Source organism: Gymnoscopelus microlampas, assembly GCF_963454915.1.
Source record: "Gymnoscopelus microlampas genome assembly, chromosome: 12".
In the NCBI taxonomy this organism is placed as follows: Eukaryota; Metazoa; Chordata; class Actinopteri; order Myctophiformes; family Myctophidae; genus Gymnoscopelus; species Gymnoscopelus microlampas.
Window position 1 is genome coordinate 55,220,619 of NC_139949.1, and position 7,654 is coordinate 55,228,272.

General features: G+C 38.6%; 1 long non-coding RNA gene across 1 annotated transcript; it reads left to right on the top strand.

Moving 5' to 3' along the window:
* The first annotated feature begins 3,101 nt into the window (after positions 1-3,101).
* Positions 3,102-4,470, top strand: LOC311056901. Its single transcript, XR_014601922.1, has 3 exons — positions 3,102-3,180; positions 3,982-4,072; positions 4,440-4,470. It is a non-coding gene; the product is annotated as an uncharacterized lncRNA (long non-coding RNA).
* Positions 4,471-7,654: the final 3,184 nt, after the last annotated feature.

Here is a 7,654-nt window from a genome sequence, read left to right on the forward strand (position 1 = left end):
TGTTATGAATTTTATTGTGATTTATTTTGTTAATGAATTAATTAATTAATATTTTCACAGAAACAGACATTTGTGTTGGAATTAACAGGTGAGTGTTCTGAGGCAATGCCTACAATATCTCAAATATATTTAATGAACAAACTTTTCGTTTTGCAACTCAAGAAACATTTGATATGTTTTCCTTTTCGGCTACCAAAGCACTGCACTACAGCTCCTCCTCAACAACGGACAGATGAATGGACGTTTTTGTGACTTTGGCATTGAAGAATACACGTGTGCTTCAGTAAGCCACTTAAGTCTCTCACATTGAACGCAACAGTTATCATTTTCCAATTTTTACTTCATTAAAGGTTTCCTGTTTTTTCTGTTCTGCTTTGTCCATTATCTCCACCCACGTGTCCATGTTGACAGCACAGGATCTGGCAGCAGTGATGAAGTGTAACCAGTCCCCCAGCTCCACTGGTTCCAGACCAGTCTGGAAGCTGTTCCTCTCTAAGACCTCTGGGGTGTTGGATGCAGCTCTGGATCTTCTTGCCAACATGGTACAAAAAGTAGCTCTAACCAGACACTGAAAACAACTTTTATGGTGAAGACAGAATGAACAATCTCTAAAACGAATTAAAAGTAACACATCTGAATTCTGAAATTATTTAAATTTAAAGCTCATGTTTTTAATAATCTTAAAAAGATTTGCTAATGAAAAAAAATGCTAATAAAAATTCCCTATTCACTGTCAGGCAAACAGTCTATCAAGATTTGAAAGAATATCTCTATTATAGAGCCAGAATCTTTATCTACTATTCCATACATTAAATATCCTCACGTAATATTAATGCAAATTTAATAATATTAAATATTGACCCATGTAATCCTTCCCCTAGTCCATGACCATGACTGGTCCATCAGCGTCTGTGGTTCTGGATGTGATTGGAGAGATGAGAGTGGCAATTCTGACTGCTGGATTTCCATAGACTTTTCTGTGCACCTTCATGGGGGATGATTTTGATTTTGATGACTCCGTTGCCTTTTCTCTAGCTTCACCAATAAGCTAAGAAATAAGTATTTCTCATTCTGTGTTTGATTCACCAGTTTGAAGGAGTTTAGCCATCAGTTTGACAACATGACCTCACAGCAGCAGCATTTGGGCCTGAAGGAACTAATCCTCCCTTTCCTCTCCCGACCACAGCCAGGTACTGACTAACTGCAATATCTCAATAACATTTTGGTTGTCATTTTCAAATGTATTTGCTAAATAAATATATTCCCATTCTATTCTCAATTAGAATGGGATATCTTTACTGGAAAATGTTTTGACTGGTATTTGCAGCCATTTTTCTGTTTGAATGCCTTAATACTTTGTTCTGATCTGTCCCCTACAACAGCAGTGCTTACTGGCTGCAGAACAACTTTGGGCCATTCTCAGCCCTTGTGTCTGTCAGAGAATTCCTGAATCTCAACCCAGGCTTCTCCCCTGTAAGACTTCATCGCTGCCACATAAAAAAAACTCTAAAGAATGATTAGACCAAATAGTTACCTTATTATTATCAAATAAAATCCAGTGGTGGTGATAATCTTTTCTTGACTGTCTTTCTGTCCAGCTGGAGGCTGTAAGGCTCCTGTCTCCAAAGCAGAGTGCAGAACTTGTGGTGTTGCCTCTTCCTGCTGAGAAAGACGTTGTCATCAACGCAGTGTTTGACTCCCTGACTGCATCTCCAACTGGATTGGCTGAGTTTGTGTCCCCCCTTGTTATGTTCTCTGGAACGATAAAAAACATAAAGTAAAGATAATAGAAAATGTAACAATGCACATTAAGGTTTGAAATGACAACATATTTTTGCCAGTAAAGTAAAAGTAAAGACAATTGGAAATACTCCAGTAAAGTAAAAGTACCTTCTAATTGTACTTAAGTACAGTACTTTAGTAAAAGTACTTTACACCACTGGATATTTCATACCAGTGTATTGAAGGATATTTCTTTCTCTTCCACAGGGAAGTCATGTGGCTCTGCTGGGGAAATCTCCAACGGTCAATTTGTGTACACCGGATCAAAGTTTGGAGACTCTGCTACAGGTGTCTGTGATGAAGGGTAAGAACATTATAAATATATATAATAAGAACTAGGGCTGGGACTCGATTAAAAACATTTATCAAATTAATTAGAGGCTTTGTAATGAATTAATCACAATTAATCACATTTTAATCGCATATCAATATTTTACTTGAGAACAGGGAAAGGCAATTTTTTCATACGTCTTTTAAGTAAATGTAAAAAAATAAAAGGCTTGAAAATACTAAAAGAAGGAAAAACGTTGCGACGCTGAGGAGGAATATCCAAAGTATAAAAGGTCATAATTATTATTGTGATGCTATATTAACACATTTTGCTGGGGACCCCCTGGAACCCCCTCCAGTACAACTGGGGGTCCCCGGACCCCACTTTGAGAACCAACGGCTTATGGGCTATGATGGGATGCCACCGGCGAACTGCAGAGCCTATTTCCAAGAGCTGGCTGGTGCAGATTTCTCCGTCTTCTCCAGTGCTCTCAGCTACAAACGTACTGCTTTGTTAAAACATGCCAGGACTTGCCTGGTGAGTTGAGAGTAACCAGTAACCACCGGACCCACACACATGAAACTATTACTGATAATGACAGTCAAATCCACTGACATTGGGTCTCAGGGAGAACATTGTACAGATGATCTTCAAACCTTCACATTATAACTAACATTATATCGTTATACAGGACAATATAGATAGCTTACAATCCAATTTCAATGCTGTGATACTAATAGTTCTGATGCCATTATTTTCATGAATGAAACGAAACCTTTAACCACTTCATTGACCAGAGTCCCCCAGGGGTCTATTTTAGGCCGCCTATTTTCTTCCCTGTACACAAAATCGATCTATGAGCTTGTAGATCTGCTATTTTCACAGATTTCATGTGCTTAAGTTTATTCATATTTTTTTCCCCTTTGTTTCTGTCTTAGGGTATAACAACCACAACCTTGACAGAGGATAACATCAGTTTTGGGTAACATGTGCTGTAAGATTGGTGCGGCTTATATTACGAATTCTCACTCATCCATCCTGGAGAATCTAAAGAACTGCCCAAATATCAACACAAATCGAGCGGCTGCCATGGAAACCCTCCTGTTGTCAGGGACAACGACATACGGGTAAGCAACGACAAGCACAGTTCAGTTATTAGCAGTGGTGGAAAAAGTATTCAAACTTTTTACTTACAATAAATAAAAGTATCAATACAGCAATGTAGAAACACTCTGTTACAAGTAAAAGTCCGGTAATCATAATTGACTTGAGTAAAAGTACAAAAGTATTGGCATCAAAATATACTTAAAGTACCAAAAGTAGTTCAAGTACTCATTATGCAGAATGTTTTTCAAGTCTATAAAATGCACAAAAATATTTTGAAAATAGCAGATCTACAAGCTCACAATGCGTTGCATCGCGACGCATTGTGAACTTGTTGATCAGCTATTTTCAAATAGGCGAAATGTATATAGGGCTGAAGTGGTTTTGTAATAATAATCAAAATCTACAAAGTAACTTGTGGCTAAAGTTTTCAAATAATAATGATTTATTATTTATATTTGCCTCTGAGATGTAGTGGAGTAGAAGTAAAAGTAAATATAAAATTGGAAATACTCCAGTAAAGTAAAAAATACCTCAGAATTGTACTTATGTACAGTACTTGAGTACATGCACTTAGTTAATTTACACCACTGATAATAAAATGCCCAAAATAGGGTCACCAGTCTGCCTGTGGGATTTAAAAATATTGAATAAGTGAAAAGTATCAACAAGAGCATACGACAAACAACTACATGGGATCCAATGGACAACAGGTTATTTTCCCCATTTGCTGAAAAGTAAGCTCCGACAATCTGAACGTTGATGATGTTTTTTGTTTTTCAATGACAACTGAAATACCGTATTAAATGTTTTTGTGCACCCAGAGATCCTGCAACATGGAATAGAGACACTTTGAACAACCTGGGTATTCTGCCACTGTACTTATCATCGACCTTCTACGATAAGTTTGATAAAGTGAGTAATAGATTGCCTTGGCTCTGTTAAAGGGATAGTTCACCCAAAAAAATACTTTATTTCTATCGATTAGTCAACCCATGGAGACGCATTCCTAAGCCAATAATTTGATGACCAGCGGTTCCGGTAGGAGACACAAAAGAGACTCTTTGTGTCTCCTACCGGAACCGCTGCCGGTCATCAAATGCCACTCCTATGAATTCAAGTCTCCATGGGGTGACTAATCGATAGGAAAAAAATGTCATTTTCGGGGTGAACTATCCCTTTAACATAATTTCCACTTTTCTGTTGCTTCGTGCATTTGGTCATGTCTGTCTGTTTGTCCATCACTTTTATTGAGATTGGCGTTTTCATTTTGCCCTAGCAGAAAACTAAGCGACAGTTCCTGAAGGCATTCCTTAGAGTCCTTAGGCGGGATGGAGTGAAGAGGTGGAAGAAGAGGAGAATGAAGAAAGCCATCAGGCATTCCATTAGGAACAGCAGGACAAAACCATGTCCTGCTGTCATCTCTCAGTGGAGTCAGTGGTTCCCAAACGTTTTGGCTCGAGACCAAAAGGATAAATGTGATGTCTCCCTGGGAACATAGCTTATTTACAAACGCACAACGTTGTGCACTTGTAGATGTAGATACGCTATGTTCACTACTTCTTAAAAGTATTATACATTTATGGAATTTCTTAAATTGTTTTCTTTTATTTATGACATTCCTTTGAAAGATGTTAGATTTTTCTTTTAATGTATGATTTTTCTTTCTTTTCACAATCTTTTGAAATATATATTTTTTTATTCATGTAGGAAATGAAAAATATATATATTTACTCGCGCCCCATGAAAATGCGTCCGCTCCTGACCCACTGTTGGGGAAACCCTTAGGGCGTTTCCGTGGGGTCCCTGGTCCCTGGACCCCACTTTGCGAACCACTGTCTTGGTGCATTTGTTTCCTTTGGTGACCTAACATACTGTAACCACTTTAAACCTGCCGTCCCTGTTTTGGGCTTGTCATCATAGGGGAGACATTTGTAAAATAATTTCAAGAAACGTTAAATAGCAAAAATAGCAGATCTGCAAGGTCACACGACCTGTATGAGCTTGTAGATCTGCTATTTTCGTAATTTTCTTTTTGTATAAAACCACTCATCCCATTAAACGCAGGAATTGCGTGTCTGTGTAAACCACTTAAACCATTCTTTTATACTTTGGATATTCAAAAATAGCAGATATAAAAGCTATGAGCTATTTTTGAAAAATCGTGAACATTTTAGCAAATCTTTGAATATACATATTTTTAAAGCATATTTTTTTTACTCAAATCTTTGCATCTGGGGGTCCCTGGAACAAAACATTTTCAGATGGGGGTCGGCAGCCAAATACATATAATTTTGGGGGTCCTTGACATGAAAAGGTTTGAGAACCACTGACATAGTAACATACGTTTTTCATAAAACTGTTAGGATTTAGAAGACGTTTTGTAGAATCGGAACCTCAGGCCTTAATGGGTTAAGCCAAAGGCCTTGGGCAGGTGGTTAACAACACCCACAATGTGTGTAACAAGCTGTCCTTCCCTGCCTCTTCTGCTCTGTCACAGCGACTGAATGCACGGTGGGACAAATCACACAGGTGACGATCGGCGACGAGACCTTCCCCTTCGACTACGACGACGAGACACAGTTCAACTCTTGCCTCAGCGCGACGACTGTGAAACACAACCTGGCCGCCATCTTGGACAAAGTGGACCAAGAGGAGTACGCCAGCATTGTTCTCACCAAGCTGCAAGAGGTGGGTCACTGAATATGAAGCAACATCCCCCCAAATGGACCAGTAAAGGTCCATGTTTTAGATTGTCTGAGTTCAATTAACCACTTTCAACCTGGCGTGCCTATTTTGGGCATGTCATTACAGGCAAAACTTAAAGGTAGGGTAAGTGATTTACTTTTGTTAAAATAAGTGTGAAATAGCTCTATATTCTGATAGTAATCATTGCTATAGAGTGTTTGTTCAGTAAAATGAGTCTCTATGTCTCTCCAGCTCTTTATTAAACAGAAAATGCATTTTCAGTACTCTCTCCTGATTGGCTTAAATGTTGTCACCTACCTGAAAATGTACATAATTCTGTTTACTAAAGAGCTGGAGAGACCCCTGTGACCAAACAAATGCTCTGTAGCAATTATTACTATCAGAATATAGTATGACGTTTTAACAAAAAAAAAAAAACATCATTTACCCTACCTTTAAAGATCTGCTAGATATTTTTGAAAATAGCACTACAAAATATATAATAAGGCTTAAGTGGTCAACAATTGGTATTTTCTTGTGCGCCTGGCTTATTTCATCCAATTAAATGATAACTTCATGAAGACATTTGGAAAGTCTGTTTCCAATGTATTTTGCATTGTATTCTTGCATGTGAGGCTGTTGTCCTTTTACCATAATATTTAATATTGTCTGACCACATTACCACCAAGATAAAAGTCTTGTAAACGTATTGCATGAATGAACAGGTATCGCAAATAAAGTGATTCCAGTTGCAGGTGTCCCGTCTAATATGTCTCTATCACTAATATGTCTCTATCCACTAATATGTCTCTATCCACAACGTCAGGCCTATGTCAGTGAGTCGTTCATCCCAGAAGAGAAAGTCCAGGAGCTGGGGCCTGCGTCACGCAACGCCACTACTGATGACATCAGCATGTGGAACATCACACAGATTGACACACTGTGTTCTTTAATGGACTCTTCAGATGGGGAGTGGGATTCAGCTCTGGTAAGTATACAAATGATCTTTGATTGATTGATGGTGTTATTGACAAATATACATGGGGGCGGCAGTGGCTCAGGAGGTAGAGCGTCTGTCTGTTTGTCTGTCTGTCTGTCTGTTTGTCTGTCTGTCTGTCTGGCTGGCTGGCTGGCAGGCAGTGTAATCAGTGTAAAAGTGAGAAAACATAATGCGTTGTGATTATATTTACACGTTTTTGCATGTGTGTTCGTAAATGTGTGCAGCGCAGTGGTGGAAAAAGTACTCAAATTGTTTACTTAAGTAAAAGTAACAGTACTGCAATATAAAAATACTCCGTTACAAGTAAAAGTCCAGAATTCAAAATGTACTTGAGTAAAAGTACAAAAGTATTGGCATCAAAATGTACTTAAAGTACCAAAAGTAAAAGTACAAAATACTTGAAAATAGCAGATCTACAAGCTCACAACGCGTCGCATCGCGAAGTTCATGTGTAAAGAGTTTTGTGCAAAGTACTCAAAAATCCCAGGAGGAGATAGATTTTAACTATTGCAGTTTTATGAAAATTATTCATCTGCCCCTAACACATACATGCAGACTCACAGAACTGTACTTAAGTACAATTTTGAGGTATGTTGGGGCCAACAAGGCCGTGGCCCGGTCTGTAAACCCTGCTTGCCCCTGTGTAGGGGCAACATCCGCCAGGGGAAAAAAGCAAAAAATCAACATAACAACATTAGCAGCCCCTCACCCTATTCTGTTGTAGCCAACCACAGCAAGTCACCTTTGTTTTCAAAGGAGGCTCATTTGCAATCGGGGAATAGAGGGTATGCGCATGCTTAAAGTGAATG